Consider the following 26,298-nt stretch of genomic DNA (forward strand, 5'->3'; position numbering starts at 1 on the left):
TACATTAAGACCATGAGAATACACACACACACACACACACACACACACACACACAAAACTGGCTTCAAATCCATTCCCTCTTTTAGACAGATCTCTCCTCGGGTTGTTTTCTTAAGAATCTATGCAGGAGAAAAGGGTAAATGGGGGTTTCCCTCTCCTCTATTCCCTCTATTCCTTTCACATTCTGAGTACATTGTTTATTATGTGCTATAGAATAATATTTATTGCTAGCTTTGCTTTTCAGATCTTCCCTTGTAACCATCACTTGGGTTACACCATGATGTTCCCTGCTGCATATTCTGTGAGTACTTCATGATAATAATGAACCTTCCGAGAGGGAAATAAAGTCTGTAGCACATAGAGAAGTCATCTAATAATGGAATACCAAAGAATTTTACATGTCATATAAATCTCCTTGTATTTCCCTAGCCAGCAGGAATGAAAATCAGATGTATGTTCACAGATTTATTACCACTTAAATCACACAATTACTCTCACAGAAAATTAAAGTAAAGCTTTCCTTTTTGTAGATAAGATATTGAAGGAATTTTACAATGAACAACACAATGCCTTTTTTCAAGGTCAGAGTAAGTAGCCGAGTTTCTGTTATGGTTTGGGATGAGGAACAACATAAAAAGACTTTAGGAAATTGAAAAACCCCTGAGTCTTTCATCAAATAGTTTAATCTTTACTCATGTTAAGTCTTCCCTGTGTATTCTGTAAAAACATGCAAGGAATAAACTTCATGCCACCCTCCACGGCACATGGCACACTTGTAATGTTGCTAGTCTGTTTTTCTGAGCTCATTACAGATCGTATTTTAAAGCTGTTTGGAGAAGCAGAGAAACTGCTAGGCCATATTTTTTCCACCAAAAACAATTCTTTAGGACAAATTAACTGTTACTAAGAAACACAGATTCCAAGAGCAGGATAAATTTCCAGTGTCTTGGTTTCAGATAATTCCGGAGGTTGTGCCAAGAAATATAAAATCTGGCTTCCTCATCTGTGAGAGAGATGGGCAAAATGAGAAGCTGGAAATGTTCAAGTGGCAAAGAGAGGGTCAGGAACGGGTACACACGCATACCGCGCTTCGGAAGAGAGGGTCAGGAACCGGTACACACGCATACCACGCTTCAGAAGAGAGGGTCTGGAACTGGTACACACGCATACCACGCTTCGGAAGAGAGGGTCAGGAACGGGTACACACGCATACCACGCTTCAGAAGAGAGGGTCTGGAACGGGTACACACGCATACCATGTTTCAGAAGCCAGCTGCTTTGCAGCTGTGAAGGGTGAAGAGAGACAACTTGCAACCCAAGTCTCCTGGCAGAGTTGCAGGATGGCGGGAACCACTGCCTGTTCCCAATTTCTTTCCCAGTCGAGAATGTAAAAGGTACTCCTGAAAAAAAAAATAAAGACAAAATTCTCTGGGTTTGATTTTCTTCCCTAGAGTTTGATCTAATTAAACCTCTGCTCTAAAATCTAACCAGAGCCTCCTTATCTGCTACAGTTGTTTGGGAATGCTTAAAAAAAAACTTCCACACACTATATAAAAAATAGCAAGCAGGTTTGCCCAAAAGAACAAGACATACTTTCATACCATGTCCCTATGTAGTCGTTTCCTCTTGATTGTCAGTTACTTGGTGATTACTTCCAATCAAATACTGAAGACTATATGAGATGCTGTCCCAGGAGTCTGCAACACAAGTTAGTGCTATATATAGTTTAAAATAGAGTTCCCCAAAGGTACACGTATTAAATGTTGGTCACTAGAGTTCTGATACTGGGGGATACTGTGGACTTTGAGGTGGCAGTGCCTAATGAGAGGTCTTGTATCACTGGGAGATATTTGGGGATATTTGTGTTTTGTATTATATATATATTATATACATATATATACATATAAATGAGTGTGTGTATATATATATGTGTGTATCATCTATATATGTCATCTCTATCATATATATGTCTCATCTATCTATTATCTATCTATATAGCTAATTCTCTATTTCCTCTTTCTGGCTTTTAACATTCACTTTGAGATCCTCCATAATATACAAGTTTTGGTAGAGGTCCAAACAGATAAGACCACCCACCATGGACTTTACTCTCTAGAACTATAAGCCAAAACAAGTTTATCTTTATTTCATAAGCAGCCTTAGTCATATATTTAGGTATAATGATGTAAGGCTACTATAACTAAAGAGTTCTACCTTGACAGCAGGCTCTCTGTCTCTGTGACACAGTCTTTATAAATGAACAAAAGCTATACAGAGTTCATTAGTCAATGAACAAGGAACTTAGGGTGGTTTTGAACCAGTAATGATCATGGAACCAACACCATTTATTGAATACCCTTCATGGAAATAGATCTTACTAATAACTCAGAGCTTAGATACAGCTCGATCAACCACAAGTTTGAGGTAAGCCCCCAGTGTTTAGCAAGACCCTAGTGAAGAGGTCCTGAATCTGGGACACACAAATAATCTAAGGCTGTATCATTGGCACACAGATCCTGTGACATAATAAAGGTGTGTTATTTAAATCTAACCTCTTTGAAGAGTAATTTGTTATAAAGTAGTAGGTAACTAATATACCAATTTTCCCTTGACCTACTAGTTTCTCTTTCTCTAACACTTCTGAGAATAAAAGTAAAGCCATCTAATTGAATGATGTACAGAAAAATGGGGTTACTTGTGTAAGGTAAAATAAAAAGAGTTTAAAACCTTATAACAGGTGGGGACAATAATAATGATTTATAACATATCAGTGCACTCCCTGAAGGGCTTATTTTTCAACCTTACATCTCATCCTTTCAAAGATACGTGATCCCCAGTTTAGGTCTAGTCTAATCCAGAGAGGAATGGAATTGACAGTGCATTATTGGGCTGCAGTACTCCAAACTGAAGTTTTCCAAGTCCACAGCTCCTCAAGAGCCATGACAAAGGCAGCCACCCCTTATCTCAAAGGACTAACAAATTAATACCCTGGGCTGGAAGTACCTCCACCTGAGTTTGGTTCATAGCTAACAAAACACTTGGTCAACAGGCACCTTCCTAACAGTGTGATAGGATATTATGTGACATGAAGAAAGAAATGCAAAATGCTATCCCAAACTGTCTCCCACACAAAGGGAAAAGGAATGAAGCATTTTACCCCCCCATACACATACCTATATCTGCTGCTTCCTTCCATTGTCTATTGAGTATGTTACTTTGATAAAGACCCTGCAAGCTGCATCAGAACAGTTATCAGCTGGATATCAAAGAATAATTCTGGTTTTTTTTTTCTGCTACTTGAAGGAATCTGAGGCTCCTCCAGTGTTCTTAGGTACGGGTTTATGTCATTGTTTGGACACTGAACCACATGATTCTGTAGAAGAAGCCAAGAAGAGCCTTCTGCTTTTGATACCATTTGATCATCCCGCAACAACGGGACCAGGACGTGCCCATTCGCAGTGTCCCTCTGATGGCAGAAGGCACACTGATTGAGCCCTATGGGCTACTCTAAAAGCTTCCAGACTTTGGGGGCTAAGTTCTTCCAAGGTCACCTTGAGAATGCTAAACTAAAGTGGCCACCTCTGCCATCTCTAATGTTAGAACTTTAAAGGCCTCTTTAACCTGAATGGCCATTGGAGTCCCATGTCCCTGATCCAGAATTTTTATAATTTATAAGTTTTCTCCTGGCATCTGGGACTGATTGGGGAATGAAATACATAACTACTAAAGCCTTTCCCTCCACTGCTTTGTTTTCTAAAAGCTTCATCTACAAATGCACCTGGGTTTTCATCCTCTCCCCAAATGTCATACCTTAACACACCTTGTTAGCTTAATGACCATCTATCTATTCAGAACTTTAATGAAGTGATAGATGAGATGCTTCACCCCAACCCTATGGACCCCTAATTTTAATCCCATTCAAGTTCCTCACCTAGAATCTGCACAGTCCACTTCGTACATTTTATATGCTGGATGACTATGCAACTGTCAGCTCCTTCATTTTCCTTATCAATTATCTGAACTTTCTGCATCTCCACTGAAGCAACCAGCCAAGACTCGCATCATATTTCACTAGGTAAGAAGAGGAGAAGGGATAAATTCAGTTTCATGAACTCTCCTGGCACTCGCTGGGATTTTCCTGAAAACTCCTCTTGATTTTCTTCACACAGCATTATCATGCACAAAAAGGGATGTAAACCCTAGGGAGACACCAGCCTTAGAGAAATACTTCAATAACTTATTCTCATTTTGTTTTCTCTATACACAAAATTTTCCATAAGGACACTGCATAAGATACACGAAACGGCCAATAAGGATGCGACATAAGATAGAGAAATGACATTATTTAACCCACAAAATTACTAAACTTCTCTGAGGTCATAGAAAACCTTTTATGAAATTAACACAGTGAGGAGTGGGTCACACATTTAGTTGTAGGAATGGTAACTACCTTGATTTTTTTTTAAAAAGGCAAGATTTGCTGGGCTGGGCTGCTCAAGGAAGGCATTAAAGGAAACTGTGACTTGTATTGCAATTAAAATAATAGAAGTCAGATGAGCAAAGGAGAAATTCCAAGCCAGGGAGATAACTTTGATCTAAGCTATAGAAATAGAAAACAATGTCAAGTATATGCAGGTAATCACTAGACCTATCGGATAATATATGGGGCTGTAGTATGAGCTACTGAGAGATCTACCCTGCCCTAGATACTGAAAGGTATTTTCTCTTCAGGCCTCAAGGAGCATACAAATGACTAAGCTTTCACAGTTGGTCTTAAAGAAAAAGCCAGGTCATGCAAGCAAGGAAGAGGCTGGAGTTGCCCTACTACCAGGACAGGAACTATAACTTTGTAGGCACCTAACAAAGCAAAATTCACTAGGGAAATTAAATTTAATAAGTTGCTAAATGGTTTTCTTTGAAACTATAAATAAGTTACTCAATTTGTGGATAAGAGGCATCTTTAAAATGTTTTTTCTAATTAATCAATGTTGCATGTCCCTTATATATATAAGATCCCCTTATATATTTTTTAAACTTTTCATCTCAACAACATAAATTTTTACTAGATTTATTATGAGTGCTTTAGTGTTTTATGCTGCTTCAAATGTTTTCATTTCTTCCTCTTTGCTCCTGATGATTCATGTATAGGTTTGTTTCTGATCTTTCTAATTTCTCATGTTAATTATATTTAGTAATTTAATAATTGGATCATTCTGTTGAATCTATCATTACCCAATTATATCCTGTCAGCAATGGCAGTTTCTGTTCCTTCATTACCATCCTTGTACATTTCCTCTGTTATTTGCTTTATTGTCCCACAAAGGATAACAAGTGATGGCTATAAGAATTTACAAATTTATTTAAATATACTTTCAATTGTTTAAATTAAGAAACCCACCTTTTTCTAGTTCACAAAACATCTTAAACATATATCTGCAATTTCATCAACTAACTTCTATGTATCACTGAGTGGACCACATCTTTTTCTCCTTTACTCTGTGACACAATGTGAATTCATTTTCAATTACTTTTCCAAACTCTGTAATCTTAGCATGAACTCTACTTGGACACAGCTGTTTTATATCTGCCTGTGTTTTGATAGAATTTTAAAAATATGTTCTCATATGTCAGATGGATTATTTTATTATTCTCATGCTAAAATTTGAGGTGCACTATGCAACTTGTATTAGCCTGATAAAATATGCTAGAGTATATAACTTTTTTTTGAGTTCTGTAGAGTTGGAAAACTGTCAAAATAAGAATGGATGTATAGTTATCTCTTATGTAAACTAAATTTGTTTCCTGTAGGTGAAATAATTACATTAAAATTGCAACACTTCATTCAAGAATTGTCTCATCGAAACATTTATTAACCTCTTGATTGATGTACCCATTCTTTTGTTGGTAAATATTTTGAGTTCTTTATATATCTTACATATTGGTCCTCTGCAAGACTAAAGGTCAAGGAATATTTTTATGCCATTTTGTTGACTGTTTGTACCATTAGTAGGTTTTTGGGCAGAACTTTCTATTTTGACCTAATTCTATACATCAATATTTATTGATATTTACTGGCATATTGGAGTCCTTTTCTGTAGCAAGTTCTTAGAGTGTTTCTCTGGTGGTTTTAAAGTTTCACATGTCATTGAGGTCTTTAATCTACTTTGAACAGATTTTTGCACAGGGTGAGCAATGGGATTGACTTTAGTAGTCTACAAGCTGATATCTATCTTTCTTAGAGTATCTGCTGAAGAGGCTATGCTTTTCCAATTTGTGTCCTTGGAATCTTTGTATTGGCAGCTTTGACATTCCATAAATTGTAGCAAGATGCCCTAGTCTACTCTATTAACCTATGTGGCTCTTATGTGAGTGTCATGCTGATCTTATTATGATATCTTGGAATTGTGATTTGACACCAGGCAATGTGATCCCTCCAGCATTGTTCTTTCTCCTCAGGATCATCTTAGCTATTGACATCTTTTGTTCTTCCATGTGAATTTTAGGATTGAAACAAAAACCTTTTTGTAATTAATGGAAAAGTGAAAACAAGACTACTGTGTACAAAATACAGTACAGTGATGGTATAGGGAGCAGTCAATGGAATGGAAAGGGTTAAGAAAAGACATCCTAAAAAAATGGAGTCTTGGCATACTCAGAGGGCCAGACAAATGAAAACAGAAAAAGAAAATAAATGAAGAGAAACAACAAGCCTGGCATTGGTGGCGCACGCCTTTAATCCCAGCACTCGGAAGGCAGAGGCAGGCGGATCTCTGTGAGTTCGAGGCCAGCCTGGTCTACAGAGCTAGTTTCAGGACAGCCTCCAAAACAATACAGAGAAACCCTGTCTTGAAAAACCCCAAAAAAAAGAAAAAAGAAAAAAACAGAGAGAGAGAGAAACAACAGAAAGATAAGGTAGGGGCGGAGAAAAGGAGAGAGGGAGGGAGAAAGACAGGGAGACAGGGAGGAATGAAAGAAAAGAGGGAATGAATAAAGGAATGGAGGGAAGAAGAAAGAGGGGGAGAGAGGGAAGGAGCAAGGGAGGGAAAGAGGAAGGGAAAAACAAAAGAGAAACACAGAATAACAAAAATTACAGACATTGTCTCCTTGCTTCTGTGCATGTTGTGTGTGTGGTTCCATGATCTAGGTGCTTCTGTGCTGGTTTTTAGAATACTAACTACCACTTTCCTTTGACTTTCCTCCTTTGCATGCTTCTGGCTTGATGGTAAAACTCTAGTCAAGCGGTCACTGACTAACAGCTGAGATGCAGCCCTTTGCTTCTGGATTGCCATTTCTTTCTTTAACAGGAACACCAACCATCAAACCCACAGGACAAATGACTTAGGTGATTCTATGCCCCTTCTGGTTCTGTCAGCCTCTGTAAGGCTTTGCCTACTAACACCCAAACACAGCTCTAGAAATTCTTACCAGAAAACTCATTCTCTATTTGTCACACTACCTGAACCTGCCCAGAGTGTGAAACAAGAAGAATTCACACCCAACAATAGAACTAAAACCTATTAAATAGATTCGCACACTAACCACTAGGCTAGGCCTTTATGGGCAAATGTCATCAAACGAATCGACAATGGTTAGGTGAATGTTGAAGTTGAGTGAAAACAAGAGGGGTTACAAAATAATATGCCTTTACAGAATGTTCTATTGAAAGTTGTATGCATGTGTTTTTAAGTAGCTCCATTGTAATAATTTCTCTAACATAATATAAGCTTTGTGGCAGTATCAGAAAAGCCTGTTGCTAACACAAGCTTGGTGTTTTATGAGTAAGATGATGCTAATAGGCCTCTTTTAAAAACCACAAAAATACTCTAATTTTATCAGGAATTTTAAGGCAATTTTCATAGTAACTCTCCTATTGCTTTTCATTTTCTTTACAAATAGGGTTTTGTATTTTTTAAAACTTCTCTTTGTCCTTTTAGCAAAGATAAGGAGAAAGGGGACAATACCTGTGATTAGTCAGAACAGAGCACATTTCTAAGCCCTCTCATAAGAAACTGCTAAAAGATGAAAGCTTTGAAAACCCTAATCTAGTTGTATCAATACACACTAATGGCCTTGTGTGGAAAAACAAAGCCTACTAGTCTTGCTTGAATAAGCATCCCCAAGAACACTCCATTTGGCATTTGGGGGACTGCTCGGCAACAGCATGCAGTCTCCCTTGCCTTCCCTCCCCTGACACCTCCCCACCCTTTCACAGACTAAGTCCTGAGCAATGCTGTGAAATTTCTGTTCACTACTCTCTACCACAGGAAGGTACAGAAAATGAGTTCATGCAAATACTGAGCACACCAACACCACAAGCTAGGAAATCGGCTGCAACCACTGAAATCACATGGGTTTTCAAATCTAAGACCAAATGCCTGAAAATAATTGATGTAAAGTACCAACCAGATCTACCTAAAATACATTTTCTCCATCTGTCTCCTACATTAAAGAAAACCAAGGCAGTAAGGCTTTGCAAATCTTGTGTTATAAACTGTTTAAAATTGGTTATTTAACCATTAATCTGATATGTTAGGAACATTGTGTTTCTTTCTGAGACTATCAGGAGAAAATACGTTATCTCTATCTTTTGGAAAATGTCACTTAATGTTTGTTGTAACATTTCTCACTCTATAAGGAAAACTACTAATGATATGATAATTTCTGGTTAGCAATGTGCACTATCGTAAACAAATTACACACATATGTAAAAACACATATATGTTGACAAAGAATTTGTATTAAAACCATCTATGCTAGAAATTCAATTATAGAAACTTGGCCATCACGTTTTAAACTGAGTAAAATTTTGAGTGTGTTTAAGCAAATTTCTCTGGATTTTTTGAATTGTGTGTGTGTGTGTGTGTGTGTGTGCGTGCGTGTGTGCTTGTTTGTACAAGTGTGGACACATGGGAATTGGGATGCACTTAAAAATGTGTACTCGTGCATGCAGAGTCGCAAGGTTGGTGTCTGAAACCATCTTTCATAGTTCTTCCTCCTTATTTGTTGAGACAGGGTCTGTCCATGAAACCAGAGGTCATCTAGATGTGTATTTTGACTAACCAGTTTGTGCTGAGAATCCTGTCTCTTCCATATTTCCAAGGCTGAGATTTCAGGTAGAACAACCTGGACAACACCCTAGACAGCATCTATACAGGATCTAGAAATAAGAACTTTGGTCCAAATGCTGAAATCCATTGAGCTCTCTCCTCAGCCTACTTGCTGATTTAAAGTAATATATCACACATTTCCTATAAGGAAAATGTAAGCTTTGTGCACTTGAACATACTACTTTTTCATACACAAAATGTAGAATATATGCAAAATCTAGTCTTTAATCTCTTGATTAAAATACTCTCAAAAGTTAAGACAAAATGATTCACCTTATTAACAATTAAATAAAAAGTAAAGTTAAACTTATATGTCTAAAACCAACCCCTTAAAGAAACTAACGACTAGATAATACCATTGGAACACCAGTCATGAACAGAGGAAGTAAAGTGTTCCAGATTAGGAAAGAGAGAAGTGGGTGCTAATCAATGAGTAATAAAAGATTTCTTTAAAGCTTTTAGATAAAAAGGAACAAATAAAACGTCAAAAGCAGGGCTGGGACCACTGGCTTGTCCTCTGAATTAGTCCATACCATTATCACAAGGTGAGGGGGATGACTTTCCATTAAGGAAATAAGAAATGCCACAAACAAATCTATTCAGCACCTATGATAAAATACTAGATTGACCAAAGTGGCTATGATGAAAAAGCATTTTATCACAGCCTGTGAGAAATGATGTACAGGATTTTCAAGGTCACTCTGTTAAGTCATGTTGCTGCTGCATAAGGAGACGACATTGTATTTCAGAAATAAGGTCTTACCAAGTTAGAGGTGCAAGTTCAAAACATACTTTAAACACCTATAATATTTTTGAATTTTTGTACTTAAGACGTGTATGATCTCTTATAGTAAAACAGTAGAACACATGATATGTGTTTTAAACACACACACACACACACACACACACACACACACACACACACACACTTTATTCTACCTCTATTCTAAGGCAAGTGTTTCTGGATTCCGGAAAGGTAAGTGTTATTCTTAGTAAAATACAAATTATTATGAAATAGTAGATGTGGGAATCTTGAACATAGACCAACTACCACAGAAGAGATTTAAAACTGATAACATGTCTCCCATTTCAAAAGGGTACCAAAACCAGATGGCTCTGCAGCTGGATACCATCCAACCTGCACAGAACAAATAACCCTGATGTTATTAAAATTATGGTAGCCATGGAAAGAGACAGAAAGCTCTCCTACCCAATTTAGTAATGTCCCTGGCAACATGAAAGAATACCACTCTCACTCGTGTATAGAGGAAAATTTCTCAAGGAAATATTTAAAAATGGATTCATTTTTATTTTTCTCTCTTAAAATAAATTACTATATTATAACTATATTATTATCAAGGTATATAATCTTTAAGAGTGATGAATATTCCAGGCATTGGTGGCACATGTCTTTAATCCCAGCACTGGGGGGGGAGAGGCAGGCAGATCTCTGTGAGTTCGAGGCCAGCCTGATCGACAGAGCAAGTTCCAGGACAACCTCCAAAGCAATACAGAGAAACCCTGTCTTGCAAAACAAAAAACAAAAAACAAACAAAAAAACCCATGAATATTAAGAATAAGCAACTCATCAGTAAAGGAAGCCAAAATGCCTAAGATGAAGATGCAGAGTTTCCTCCTGGGTTTCCTTCGCAAGAACAGAAATATCCCATTGATATCTCAGCATTTTCTTCTCCCTTATATTGACCCAAAATCTGTGTGTTGTAGAGTACTATTTTAAGGTGTATTACTTTCGTTTATGCTCTGGAACATTTGTTTAATGATGCAAAGATGTGTTTGATTAAATAAAATTCACCTGCATTCAGTTAGGAGGCTGGCTCAGCAACTAGCTGACAGGAAGTTGTAGGGAGGAGTCAGGTGAAGAAGTGCTTCCAAGGGCTGGAGGGAAGCAGAAGGTCTCCTTGGGAGACTCTGAGGTGAACTAAGTTATCTGCTTGCTATTTAGCCTCTCTGGGAGGTAGGATTCTACCTCAGCTTCTGAATCTTGAGTTCTGTAGTGGGACAGAGGTTTAAATAAGTTTCCTTAGTAGCTTTGAAAAAGTTAGTGCCCCAGGGAACGAAATTCCCTCAGGCTTTGGCTCTTTTGTCCTAGCCATTGCTAGTGGTGGTGTAGTGATTGTTGCTGAATAGGATAGCCTTATCTTAAAAGGCAGTAACAATCAAAAAAGAAAGCAACAAAATGGTACACCATTGTGGGGCTTGGATTTCTATGTGGGCTTGGATTTCTATGTAGAGCCTAAGAAAGTAAAAGAACACGGTTCCTTTAAGGGTGCTGCTGTTCAGCCAGCAGCACTAAACAGAAGCTAGAAATAGCAAGCAAAGTAAAAACTGCTTGCAGCAGTGCAGGTATGGGCTTCCACAGCTAGAAAGGTTTAATGCAATTCTTGGTCTCGAACCTCTGTCCAGGCTGTGAGATCTAGGCTTAGCTTTCCCCACCCTACCCGGGGTTGGGCAGAACCAGCCAATAGAACCACAGGAGGACCCAGTGTAACTTAACAGTTTAAAGTTTGTTTGTGTGGTCAAAAAAGACTATAGAGATATGCAGTAAAGGAGGTCCAGATTGAAAAAAAAAAAAGAATAAAACTCTCTAAACTGGTCCCAGTGTGCTTTACAATGTATGTAGGCTTAAGAAAAAAAGAAAAAGGGTATAGACAGTCATAGAAAGAAAGAAATAGTTTAAAAGTAATAAAGTAAAGTCTTTAAAGAGAGTAAAAGAAATAAAAAAGAATAAGCCAAGTAGAGATGGGAAATACACGGGGAATCTGGATCCTTCATGCTATTGTGTTGATTTTGAATTTTTTGATTGCTGACAAGCAGAAGACAACTGCTGAGAGACCTGGAATTGAAAGAGGGACTATGGAAATAAACCAGCTTAGATATTTAGGAGTGCCTTAACTTTTAAAATCTCAAAAAAAAATGTGTGTGCCAAATGGAAATCAAAAATGCTTTGAAGAAGTGTTTTCGATTTTGTTTCTACAGGAAACAAGAGGCCATGGATTATTCCTTCCAGGTTGATTTGGTTCTGGTTTGATCAGGGGAGACCTCCTGAATCCTGACAGCTGATATCTATCAACCAAGATTATAACTTGCCTTCCCAGGACGGACATTATCTCCAATTTTCTTCTCAAGGACCCATGGGGATATCTTGGCCCACAGCCAGCAGGAAGTGGTATGGAAAGGACTTAGTCCCCATTCCCAAGAGAAAAGGGGGTATGGGTGGTCTTTTGTTATTCCATGGGTCATGGATATTATAATTTAAAAGAATATGTGATTAAAAAAATTAATCTCAGATACTTTGCCTTGGCATGGATTTTGGTATGTGGATAAAGGGCAGGGGGCAGGGGGCAGGGGGCAGGGCAGATTCAGTGAGCTCTCTATCACTGGTACAGCATGAGTGGCTATGGCATGGTGTCGCTTCTTATGGAAGAGTTTGATCTGTGCCAGCTCAGGTGAAGACAAGAATTATGACTCGACAGTATATAATTGCAACCCATGCAGCCATCTATGTATAGTGAAGCTGGGGTTTGTTCATGGGGAGTTTAACTTTACAACATGTACTTTTTGTCACTATTCTATAGTCTATTAGTTACTTACCCTGTTGGTGTGACAAAATGCCTAGACAAAATTAACTGAAGAAATAATTGACTTTGGCTGACATTTCAAGCTCATCATCCATCACTGGTAAAGCCATGGCAGAGTGTGAGGCAGCTAGTAACATTGGGCCTGCAGTCACACAGAGAGATGGATGCCTGCAGTCACACAGAGGAGAGATGGATGCCTGCAGTCACACAGAGAGATGATGGATGCCTGTACTCAGCTTGTTTGGTCTTTTCCAATCAGTCTGAGACCCTCAGGCGTGGAGTGAGTAGTGCTCAAGCCTCACAGACAAGACTGGAGATTGTTTCCATGGTGATTCCAAATCCAATCCAGCTGACAGTCAAGGTTTACCCTCACGTAGAGTATCTTAAGGTCTTTAAAAGTTTGCTTATTTTAGAGATATGAAAGTGTAATGATTGTGTTCCTACAATGGTATTTTTAAAATAAAAAAGGGGACAGGGAGACTGGAGAGATGGCTCTCCCATTGGAAGAACTGACTCCTCTTCCAAACCACAGGGGTTTGTTTCTGTCACCCACATGGCATCTCCAAACCATCTGTAACTCTCCAGTTCCAGGACAACATGGACACATAATATATATATATATATTAAGAAAAGAAAAAAAGACTAGGATGTAGAATGCAGACTGCAGCAGACTGAGGTGCCTTTTCCTTTTCTTTTTAGAAAAATAAGGACAGGATAAAAAGTTCAAGACAGAAATATGAGCCAAAACTTAACGTACAGATTTGCCTTTACAAATCTTTTCAGAAAACTGAGAAATGGAGCACCAGCAAGACTCAGAGGGCCTCTGTCAGTAAGCCTCAGAACAGGCTTCCACAGCAAAGAATGGCTGTGTCTTCCCAGCAAGGTCTATGCATATGCTGAGGGACAATCAGTTCTCTGTGCTTCCTCTCCCCGGCATCCAGAAGACACCTTCACTAACGCTTACATGACTGAGGCCTGCAAGACTCAAGTGGGACACTGGTAATGGAATCTGAAGGTGAGATGTCTGGTGCTACGCTTGTGTGACACACACCTGCACCTAATGCACACTGCGTGATACCTGCTGCCACAGCTGTATCCATCTTGCTTGTCAGTTGATTCATAGCATTAATATCATGGGTGGGGCAAACAGACACTCGTTCACAAATCCTTCCACACCGGTGGATGGTGGTGGTGGCCTCCCAAGCTGGAGAGGGCAAAATTAGTACCCACAGTGAAAACACGTGATTTTTTAATGTATGATGCAGTTGAAGACTAGGTTGCATATGCTATCCAGTGTATTGTCCTACTTCATTTTTGTATTCAACTGGACACAATGTAGAGTCACCTGGAAAGAAGCTAATCACACACACTATCCGATTGGCCTGTGGCCATTATCAGTGAGAGATTGTCTTGACTAGCGATTAATGCTGGAGGGCCCAGCCCAGTGTGGGCAACATTATCCCTAAGCAGATGGGCCTTGCTGTATAAGATAAAGGGAGCTGAAAGCAAGCCAGAGGGCTAGCCAATGAGCAACACTCCTCTGTGCTTTCTGATCCAGATTCCTGCTTCCACGTTTCTGCTCTGTATTCTGCCCTAACTTCCATTGGTAACCGTCACCTGGGAGTAGAAGCAAAATAAATGCTTTCCTCCTCAACTAGCTTTTGCCGAGAGTATTTCAAAAGAACAAAGTAAGTTCAAAGCTGGCGCATGTTCTGTTTCTATAGCTTTTGCTTCCAGAACACTTTTCTCTTCTCCTTGCTGTGGCCCTGCTTCAGCACTCAAGTCTCTGACTGCACCAGACTTCCCGAGTCTTTGAGAGTCATTCCTAGTCATGGGTTATTCAGTCCCTACCATACACCAGCCAGGTATTCTTCTGAAATTCAGGGAAGTGGTTATGAATACTTTGTCAAGCATTAAAGCAGAGTCACACTGTGTGTAGCCCAGGTTTACTCAAAGGGAGACTGTCAGCCTACCGAGGCCATCACAAGCACGAGCCATATCTCAAGCTAAAACAGTGTTTTTAACTTTAGAAAAATGCAGAGGTCACAGATCCACAAAAACAAACAAATAAAAGCAAAAACAAATAACAACAAAAAAGAAGCATTAAAAAATCCAGAGTGTCCCAACAGCTCTTCCAGGAGCCTTTTTTTTTTTTAACCCACCCACACTGGACAGAGAACCACCAGGCTGCATGTGACTCCAGATAAGATATTTAGAATGCTTAATCAGATAGCTTGAGTCAGGGTAAGTAGGCATTTGGTGAGAAGACAGGAAAAAGACTAAAAACCACCCACCATGCTGGGCTCACTCTACCCTGTAACCCAAGAAGACAGTTCTTACTTACTCATCCTAATGCCATCCTGAAATCTCTTGTATTACTCAGATATACACTAGATTTTCATTCAAATTAGTATGCTAAATTAGGAGGCTCTTGGTAAATCACCCTCTCTAGTCTCATTTTCCAGAGCAGTATAGCTGGAATAGAATAAGAAAGCAGTTTAGGAAAAATTGGAGGCAGGTGTGAATTCATACAGGCTGTCCCAAGACCAAGTAGGGACTCTGGGTCCAGAAAGACTTCAAAGCAAGCTTCCAAGTCACCAGACAGATCCCTAATAAACCTCTAAAGCACCTCCAAAGGTGCGTGGGAAACCTGTGTTCTACCCTTATCCACTCTCTGGCATCAGAATGCAGATCTGAGCCTCAAAACGCCAGGTCCCCAGCCCTCCAAGCGCATCAGGGTTGAGAGCAGAAAGGTGGGGAGGTTCCATCCGGAGTCAGCAGCCGCATCCCGGGTTCAGTACCCAGTCCCGGGTGGGCGGCGTGGGTGGAGCCACCCCACGTGCGCCCCGTGTCTCTCATTGCATATGCGCCTTAGCTGGGCCAAGTTGGCCGCACAGCCGGAGCTGGGCAGAGTTTGCAAAGTCGCCTCGGAGCTCGAGCGGGAGCAGAGGGGGTGGGCAGAGTGGGGGTGCGCGCGAGAAAAACCCGCCTCTTGTGAGTTGAGCGGGGAAGAGGGGGGGAAAGGCTCTAAGTTCCGCTTCCTGAACGGCGGGTGGGTAGAGCAGGCTGGCGCGGCCCGGGGACCGGCGGGACACACTCGCTCCTGGGCCGAAGCTCAAGGAGCACGGCCCGCCATGGCCGGAGAGCGGACCCGCAGGTTCACCCGGAGCCTGCTGAGACCCGGGCAGGCGGCCGAGCTCCGGCACAGCGCCGCGTCCGCAGCCGCGGTGGCCGTCAGCAGCAGGCAGCAGCAGCAGAGGGTGAGTACTGTGCGTCCCCCGCGCAAGCAGCGGGACTTGCCAAGGGACCCCAGGCAGGCCTCCCTCCAGTCCTATGAACCCCAGCTCAGGAGCTAGCGTGTCCTCCACCCCAGCACTCTCTCCTCTGCCACTTGGTAGAGCGACCCAGGAGCCACCTCCATCAGGCAGTGTCACCCAAGAATTAAGGACCAGAGGCACATTTGGGGACTTTAGGGACATGGGACGCTTAGATGAGCAGCTGCTGCGTGGGAGAGGATGTGCCCACGTTTTAAGGAGGGTGGAGGAGGAGGCGGGATTGTATACACAGTGGTGCAAGGTGACAGGGGTGACCAGGACGTGGGACAGGGGAGGGGGGCGGGGGAAGACGGTGCGGGAGTGGTAGTGGAGATGCACATGGATGGAACCTGTAGATCTGAAAGTCTGCGCATCCCTCATCCCTGTGGGAACCTGGAAAAGATGTAGTGAGCACCTCAGCCGGGCTAAAGCTGCAGCTGCCACCTTATATCTAGTGCTGAGACAAATGCAGTTCGCACAGCTCCCCCCACCCCCAAGCTGAAACCCCACAAGCCACTTTATACTGTTGCAGAAAGAGCTGGGGAGACAGGATGGAGGGAACGTGGGCTATTAAGTAGCCGGTGGCTTCTGGTGTTTTTTGAAGCGGTTTCGTGGGGTTCTCCCGCCAGAAGGCTCCACCGGTTACTTCCTTGTCGAAATGCCTTCTAAGTGTTGGGTGATTTCCGCGGGAAGTCCCTGGGCCAAGCAACCAACATCAGATGCCCAAATCATAGCCATGCATCTCCAGATATTCATAAATTCCAGTAGGTGTCACACTACGGGATGGAAGTAGCAAGCTGGGAGCGCACATCCACTGTGTTGGAAAGGGGAAGCAGTAGGAAGCAGCCTTCCAGCAAGAGTGGGGCTCTACCAAGCTTTTGGCTTGACTTTGTTGGACCGGAATCCTCCTCGTTGTGGGTTTCATTTTCCTTTTTGCCAGTAAATACCATTAGGAATTAAACAGCTCTTTTTAAGAGTGTCAAAGAGAAAGTGTTGCTTTTGCCAGTCACCGAAGAGGAGGGAGCCAAAGCTGGTCAGAGCCAGTTCCCACAGCCAGAGCCCTTCTCTAAAGCCAGAGGTCGGGAAGTTGAACAGAGCAGAAGCAAATTGCCTGGCAAAGAGACCAGAGCATCAGATGCCCGAAGGGTGGGGGTGGGGGGGGGAAAGCCTGGGGTGTGAAAGGAACTGGTGGCCAGGCTGCCTTCTCTTCCCTTTCCCTCACCACTGGCTGCAATCTGCAGCCACCAGAGGCGATTCAACTGTTAGCCAATCCCTTGACAGTGCCAGTCTGTGGTTTTGATATCAGTGTGCATATTTTTAGGGAAGAACACACAAACTGTCAAAAACGGGCTATTCTGAAAGCTAAGTGGAGGTATTAGGACATAAGACACACACAAGACAGTAATTTTTACTTTTAAAGCAGTGGTTCTTAAACTTTGGGTGGCGACCCCTTTTAGGGGGTCGAATGATTCTCACACAGGGGTCACCTAAGAGCATCAGAAAACAGAGATCTTTACATTACAATTTCATAACAGTAGCGAAATTACAGTTATGAAGTAGCATGGAAAATAGTTTTATGGTTGGGGGCCCAACAGCATGAGGAACTGTGTTAAAGGGTCGCAGCACTGAAAAGGCTGAGAACCACTGCTTTAAAGGATTGCTCTGGGTTGTGCCTTTGCTATGCTGTCATTTGCTTTATAGTTGGGTTGCTTTGCAGTCCATTCATCTTAGGGATTCTTAGTAATCATATGACAGCGCTTTAGCAGTCATGGCATCCAAATAACTCTTTGTTTTGCTTTTGAGTGGATTCTCATAATGTTTCTGTAGCACTGGAATTTCCATAAATAATATGTGTCCTAGCTGCCCTTCTGTGTGCAAACACACACAGACACACACACACACACACGTACACCTTTCTCCAAGATTATCATACATTTGAAATCCTAGTGACATCTTGTCACAATGGATGAGCACAGTGCCCTTAAGAGTAGTGAGAAGGGGCGCTTCATTGGCACAGGTGCCCTCCTGGCTTCAGCACCTTGGCCAACACTCCAGAACCACTTCTTGCCAAGACATTTCAAGGGATCCTCCACATCTAGGCAGGCAGTGCTGGCGGTGGTTTTGGCAGGAAGACATGAACTTTGCTTTCTCCCTATCACTTCCCTTGGAGGGAAACGGGAAAATTTGGGCTCTTTGAGTCAGCCCTGACATTCAGTGGGACCCGCGGTGACACTGCCCTCAAGGGACTTCCAACCTCATGGTTGGCATACATGGTACTTTCTCATCACAGGCTTTTATTGATCCAGCTTCTTTAACCTCTGTGTTTCTGTGTCTCTATGTTCTCAAAGCCTGTCTGTCAAAGGGGAAGAAAGGATAGTGCAGAAATAGTATGGTTTGTTCACTTTAGTGTAAAGTAGTAGATGTGCATCTGTCTGTTGCAGTAAGCTGTACTCTATTACATTTGAGGGACTCTAGGGATTTTCAAGAAAAAAATCTATCTTCTAAGTGTATAGTGTTTTTTGTTATTGTTGTTGTTGTTTTTCCGGAAAGCCCTTCAGAATGTTGCAGAAAGTGTTGTAAATCTTGGCTTGTGCCTGACTAATAGAGATAGATGAAGGGGTAGATTAATGATATCTGAGAATGAGATGAAGTCTTCCAAATATATTTGGAGTGTGGAGAGCAGAGATCAAGAGAAGCCTACTGAAGGACATAACCAAGGCCAGCTTTGACAGCAGCTACCACAGGAAAAGTAGAATGGATGCCAAAGGAAACTTAACTTCGTTGTCACCCAAATCACTGCATTAGGGATACATGTGTACATAGAGACTCCTAGCTTGAACCTACCACATTTTGCCTCTCTCTAAGAACTATTGTGAACAAAGGCCTAACCCCTTTCATTTTCCTGACTTCTCTTTAAGAAATTAATGGCTAATAATTTGATATATAGTCAAATCCTAATATGGTCACATTTAAACTATTTACTAAAATTGTTTGGTCTCCTGTCTTATAAGCAAACTTTTCTACTGTAGAATTTCAGTTCTAATGTAATTGGAAATATGCCTCCAATGTTAGCATCATAGTTCAACACATATATATATATACCAGGTCAGTTTTAAAGTGGTATTGCCACTAGCTTGAAATTCTTTCTTGGTAAGAAACTTCTCTTCAGAAATAATGAGATGTGTCTGTACTTTTTCATGAATTAGTGATATACATAATTTTTTACTATTAATTAAAATATAAACTTAAGGTATATGTACCATTCTGCATACATGTTTGGTGGTGTTGTAAACAAACACCTTTAACAGGGATAAGTAAGTTTTATGAAAGTACCACATCAGATCTGTGATGTGCTTATGGAAAGAACATATTTACGTGTTCAGAAAAACAGAGAAAACAGCAATGGCAGTAAGCACACAGGCCGGTGGACGCTAGCCAAGGACTAAATAAACCATTTGATCAATTTGTACCTGAAGGTATACTGCCTACACTGAAGTACATTAGTTCATTTGTGTGTGCAATTTCATACATTTATGATAGTTTTTCCTTTGTTACACAGAACAGCCTGTGTAGCTCATTCTTATTTTTATATAGTTTGTTATTAATGTCTTTTAAAAAGGAAACAGCCTGCCAGAAGTGTTTGCAGCTAACCATGGTTTTCCTATGCCTACCCACTCCAGAGGGGTAAGGGGTGAAGAGAAGAAAGTGTTCACCTAGTAATCAGAAGAATCCCATCTGCTTGCTTTGATGTCTTCTAAGTGTGGTGTCTACTTAAAATCCTACTCTTGACATTGTAGAGAGCCCTGAATAAATAGAGGCTTTGAATTGCTAAAGGACTTTGATTGAGAAAGAATGAATATCTAAAATGTTTGCATGAGGAATTCCTAGAAGGAAAAAGTCCTCCCTCTGAACTTTGTGACATTTAAATAGTGGAGAGTAGGAAGGATTTTTTTTTTAAAGTTGAGTGGGGAGTCTGGAATTTCCCAAAAGTTAAGCTACAATGATGTTGAAAATGCTATTGAATGAAAACAAAGCACTTATTTTACTGTGAATATCCAGCATCAAAAGCAATATGCAATGTGCCTGTTAACTCAGCATCTAAGGCACACAAAGGCCTTTAAAAAGAAAGATTTGTTGGCTCATGTGTGATTTTCGTGTGTGTGTGTGTGTGTGTGTGTGTGTGTGTGTGTGTGTGTGTGTGTCTGCATGAGTTGATGCATACCACATGTGTGTAAGTGTCCATGGAAACTTGAAGAGTTTCCCTTGGAACAATAGTCACAGGTGATTGCAAGCTGCAATTAGGGTGCTGAGAACCAAACTCCCCGGTCCTCTGAAAGAATAGTAAGTGCTCCCAAACACAGAACCATCTCTCTATTTCCGATATTTTCCTTGTAATAAGGCTCCTTATGACAAGAAGATTTACATTTTAACAGTAATCACTCTTTACTTTTTTTCAATATGAATAAATTCCCTTGACATCTCTCCTTGATGAGGAAGTCACGGAAAACTTCACCAGATCAAGTTTGAATGCTGTTGGTTATGCCAGATAACACTTGGGAAAGTAACTTCAGAAAAGTTTTTGAGGGGTCAAAAATGAAACAAAGAATCAGCTTATAGGATTTGAAGCCCCTCCCCCACCCCATGTTTAACCATTTCATGAAGACTTGCTTGTCTTAGACCTTTAAATCACTGTAACAAAAATAGCTGGCATAAAGAACTTCAGGGAGGAAGGAATATTTTATCGGTTCATGGTTTCAGAGGGTCAGTCCCTTGTGGATAGTAAGAGGGTGTGGCGGACCAGAGCAGCTCACAATTTTATGGGGAAGTTAACTGTTGCAAGTTCCAGAGAGAAGGCCATCAAGATTCCAAGGTTACAAATATCCTGGTAATGTAAACTAATGTAGCCACTCCAGAAATCAGTCTGTAGGATTCCCAAATCTAGAAATAGATCTATCAAGTGACCCAGACATATCCAAATGAAATTTTTTCCTGCTACAGGGTCATTTGCACATCAATGCTCATTGCTGTCCTTTTGGTAATAGTTACAAAATAGCTATCTAAATGTCCATCGGCTGATAAATAGATGATGAAATTGTAATATGAACACGCAATGCAATATTATTTAGCTATTAAAGAAAAATTAAATTGTAAATTTTGAAGGTTAATTTATGGAACTGGAAAAATTATGCTGAGCGTGGTCAGCTGTATCCCAAAAGATAAACAGTGCATGTTCTTTCTCATATGAGGATCACACATTCAAATCTTTTGCTTTGTGTAGTTAATATGAAGCATATGTAGAAGCTAGGAAAATAGAAATAGCCATTGGCAGGGGCAATGCATTATGGAAAGGAGAATAATACAAGTAGATGAGGGAATACTGAGAGTTCAAGGCCTTAAGCAGGTACTGAAATGAAGTGTATGGAGAACCTATGGGTCAGGAAAAGGCTTTAACCAGTTGAAGGCTGCATAAAGAACCTTCTTGGGAACCTATGATTTTGCAATCCAAGTTTTTAAAAAAGAAGCCATGGATTTAAAAGAAAACAAGAAGGGTATATGGAGGAGTTTGAAGAGAGGAAAGGGATGGTGAAATGATGTGATTTACTCAAAAAATAAAATAATTTTAAAAAGAAAAGAGAACAAAAGTTTCCAAGGGTTCAAGGCTGAGTGACTGACATATTTCTTGCATCTTGAATAGCAAACACAGACGGTTTCTCTTCCAACAAACCTCTAACAATTTTTCAATTCTGTGCCTGCTGCAGTAGACCCTCTAATTACTGAGCATGAAAAGCTAGAGTTGCTTGTTTTTGCCTTCTGATCTACACAAGCTACAGCTAGCTCACCTAAGAAACAGGAAATCATGCTTCCCACTCAAGTTTCAGAGTAGCTGCCAGCATTCATGTCAGTGTTCCAGTGAGGTTTGTAGCAGCAGTAGAGTTGTTCCATGTACCTTTGTAATAATAGACCAAGTGAAAGTTAAGTTATTAAATCTATAAAAGTATGGACTCACTCAGCCATCCTCATCATGTCTGTCTGGCAAAGCTTGAGTGCATCTTGTAAGCAGTGGACTTGATCTTTCTCAAGCCCCCTTCCTGGACTACTCATGTCTGTGTTATCCATTTCATAACCCCTATCTATGATGTGTTTGTGCACCCTGAGCACATTTTCCACATATCTAAGTTATACAAGGATTCTTGTCTCTACTTCATTTCTCATCCAAAAGAGCAATTCGAAGTGTAAGAAGCATGTAAGAAGACGACCACTCTAAATATCCAAAGGGTAAAAGAGACAACAGTAGCAAGAATAAAAGGCAGTATTAGGAAAATTAGATACAGTCAGATGTGGCTCTTTGCAATCAAATCAGCATAACCATTAAGTCTGGTAAGTTAGCTAAAAGTTCTTCCTGTGGCCATTTGAAAAGTAAAAAGACCATGACATTTAAAAGGCCTGTAAGTTCAAAGAAATTAGTCTGCTGTAGACATATTCAACATTAACTTATAATGATACTCCAGGGACAATATTTCATTGTTTTTCATAGAGGAAAATAATGCAATTATGGACCCTTGCCATTTAGAGCATATCACCAGGACTAGGGACATTGACATCACTTAGGACACTTAGGAGTTAATTGGAAATGCAGAATCCCAAGGATGCACTTTTTAAAAATCCTCCATTGGGCTAGAGGGATAGATAGCTCAGCCGTTAAAGGCTAGGCTCACAACCAAATAAAAATATCCTTCATTTATTTATTTGTATGAACATTAACATTTGAGCAAAAATGAGATACACCATCAGCCATTATTTTTGGCACACCATCAGGTAAAGGCAATTGTGTGCAAGACCAATGCCAGCTGGTTTACAATGCAACTCTGAACAATTTGCTTAAGACGGAGACAAAGTTTAAACTACCTTTGAGTAAAAATTCAACATGGTGATTGCTAAATGATGTTAGGGAAGTCTCTTGCTTACTTATGCCATATTGCTTTATCTACATCATTGTAGTATTAACTTCATTTAAGTTTTCATTTGAGAAAAACATACCTTAAATAGTGCTGATCCAAATCAGAAAACGTCCTCACCCTGGGTTATCGAATGAGAGTTGACACTGTAAAGATGGGGCAAACCTAGGTTATCATTCCTCAAATCTGAGAACTTTAAATAATCCTAGCCTGTTGAATATCTTTAGCCCCTCCTCACCCCCAGATTCCTGTGTTGGCATTTTAACTTACCCTCAGTATTTGGAGATGGCACCATTGGATGACGTTTTGAGGTAAAGTGAGTCATGAGAATAGGAGTTTCATGGAGGCCATAATGGTTTTAAAGTAAAAGAGAAAGACTTCCTTCCTTCTGCTAGTGTAAGGTTCCTGTCTGCAAATTCATGGCCCAATGATATGGATTTTGCAAGCTCCATATCTGTATGAGCCAACTACTTGTTGTTGAAGCCACCTGTGTTCTCACAGCAGCCTGAACTGATTCGTACAGCTTGCTGCTATGATGACTCCTTGTTGTTTTATATAACCTATTGTGCTGCCATGTTAAAACTTTTAGGAATTTGAAAATAATTATATCAGTAAATCTGGAGGTTACAGTCACAAAATGACAAAGATATTTTTGTCCCTCATCATCACAGATTAATATATATATATGTTTACAAATGTGTATACACACATATATACATATGTAAATATATAAAATCTCCCTCTTCATCTTGGAATGGCCTGAGTATGGGATTCCATGGAGTTAAAACCCTTTATTTCCTCATATACTATAATGGGATCCCTGATGTCTTTGGGTGCTATTCACTACTGTCATGGAATACTCTTTCACTTCCCATCAAAAGTATGCTTATGAAGTTTGGCCATATGGGTTTCTAGTCAATGGGAGATGGTAGGAATTGGCAGGCTCTATGAAGCTGGGGTCTAGAACTCCATATCCAACCTTTGGGCTTGTAGCATGACATTACTTCTCTCTTTGAGCCTCAGATTCTGGGTCTGTAATCATGGACCAGCCATGATAGTGCACGTGTTTAATCCCAGCACTTGGGAGGCAGGGGAAGGAGGATTTCTGTGAATTTGAGGCCAGTCTGGTTTACAGTTAGTTCCAGGCCAGACAGGACTACTAGGAGAAATCTTGTCTCAAAAAATCCTAAAATTAAAATAAATCCAGTCTGGCATTGGTGGCACACACCTTTAATCAATCCCAGCACTCAGGAGGCAGAAGCAGGCAGATCTCTGTGAGTTCAAGGCCAGCCTGGTCTACAGAGCGAGTTCCAGGACAGCCTCCATAACAATACAGAGAAACCCTGTCTCAAAAAAAAAAATACATGATTTGGTCCTTGCATTTGCAGTTCCTCTGCTTCAGAGTTCTGAGTTCTCCAGATGCCCAGTTCACAGATGTGACCTGTTTAGGAAGGTCACCTGAACATCAGATGGAAGTTTGCCATCCACCTCTCTAAGGTCCCATAGTTCCGCTCCATTTATGTCATAGCTCGCAGTGCTACCTACAGTGACCTTTGGAACTCTATCTGTTGCTATTTTATACTCTGCTTACTGTGTGGAAGTGAAAGTAGGGGAGAAGCTTTCTCACTGCATCTGAGGTCCTCAAGGAGAGCTAGGACAAGTGGGCTGGGTGCACTGAGTGGAAGGCTGCAGTGAAGGTGGGGCTTGCTGTTGATCTATGATTCTCATAGTCCTGAAGCATGGACCAAGCAATCAGTCAGGAAGACATTAAGATGCCCTGTGTATCAGGTATTTTACTTACACATCCTACTTATGATGAACCTTTGGTGATGGATTCCTGTCCCCATTTTGTAGTGAGAAGAGATGTTCACAGACGTGAAACTTGCCTCGATTGACAAGTGAATGGTGAATGTAGAGTCTGTTGCAGGCATTCTGACTCCACGGTCTGAGCTCCTCCTGAATGGTACAAATGCCCCCACCAGGCAGGAAGGGAGGAGCAACCTCATGTGATAGGCAGCTGGCATCCAAGAGTAAAGGAAGCCATTCGGTCCCAGTTTCTAGAAGATCCTAACATGAAGCACTGCAGATAATTTCATCCCACTGAACAGTTCACCTGTGACATCCCAGTAGCGTGAGACAGTGGGACTGATGCTCTCTAGAGCCTCTGCCTTGGGGATTATTTCCCAGCTACAGGGTTGACACAGAATGGGTTAAGTTTTGTGAACAAAGGATTTCTCAGCTCTAGAAGGAACAACATTCCATTCTTCTCCTTCTACAGAAATGCATGTTGGCAAGATAAGCATGGAGTGGTTGTATTGCAAATTGCATCTATTACATTGTCTCTTTTAGTCTTGATACAATGTTCATGTTTACAAATAAGGGAGTTCTTCCCTTCAGAGCAGTATTTGTTTCCTTCTTGTCATTCACAACAGCGTCTACAGGATGGCAATAAATGCTGGTGTTTGCTGGACTCAACATGTTGACCTACATTTAATGATGTAGAAATAATAAAATTTAATGAATTTGAATGAGTTAGCAGCAATAGACAAAAACATTTGCCTTGGGAAAGCATTGGCATTCTACAGTTGGACATGTCTGCCTCTAAAAGGAAGAGAATTCATAGAGCTGCATCATTCAAAGTTCCTTTCATTTCTGCTTCTAAAATACGAAAGTTCTTTGTTTTTCTAATTCAATTTAAGCATACCTTTTCTCCTGACACAGAATTTGGGAAGCTAGGCAGCTCTTTAATTTAAACTTAATACCAAAATGGCAAAATTTGACAAAAGACTGGAAGGGAGTCTATTTGAAAAGATGACACCATTTATAATCAACACAATGAGCCCTCCCCCGCATAATGGTTTTAGTAATTACCAATTTAAATGACTAATTAAGGCTGTCAAAATGGCCAATGACTTTTGGCCTTTCAAATCACATGTTCTATAAAAAGAACACAGGCATGAACATTTGACTCTGCAAACAGGCAAACAAAAAACTTAACAGAACTTACCATTCAGTGAGATATGATAATTAAATTATTCTTGAACATGCACTGTGTATTTAATAAGCTTCTCAAGGTCCCTTTGTCCTAACTCTGTGGCATGAGAAAAAAAGGAATTGAATATAGCTACAAAATCTTCACCAAGTGGGAGAGATGTTGGAACTCTGTCACATTGTCAGGAAGAAAATGCAAATGTGGAGAATTAAAATTTAGAGATAATTGCTTTTTATGTTTTTCACATCCTTTGTTTATTTAAAATCAGCCATTTATTCTAAAAGATGTCATTTTTTTCCCAACGAATACAACTATATTCTGATTTACTCT

The 26,298-nt window shown here is 40.5% G+C and overlaps 1 long non-coding RNA gene across 3 annotated transcripts in view; it reads left to right on the plus strand.

Moving 5' to 3' along the window:
* The first annotated feature begins 12,116 nt into the window (after window positions 1–12,116).
* LOC110343206 overlaps window positions 12,117–26,298 on the plus strand; it is a 31,748-nt gene continuing 17,566 nt past the window's right edge. For 2 of the 3 annotated variants that reach the window (XR_002385408.2, XR_002385409.2), the window contains exons 1-2: window positions 12,117–12,294; window positions 13,490–13,721. This is a non-coding gene — a long non-coding RNA (uncharacterized LOC110343206). Of the gene's footprint in view, window positions 12,295–13,489; window positions 13,722–14,264; window positions 14,411–26,298 lie in introns of those variants that run through there. The other variant, XR_002385407.2, reaches the window with a different exon arrangement.

This window comes from Mesocricetus auratus, unplaced genomic scaffold, assembly GCF_017639785.1.
Source record: "Mesocricetus auratus isolate SY011 unplaced genomic scaffold, BCM_Maur_2.0 Super-Scaffold_100010, whole genome shotgun sequence".
In the NCBI taxonomy this organism is placed as follows: Eukaryota; Metazoa; Chordata; class Mammalia; order Rodentia; family Cricetidae; genus Mesocricetus; species Mesocricetus auratus.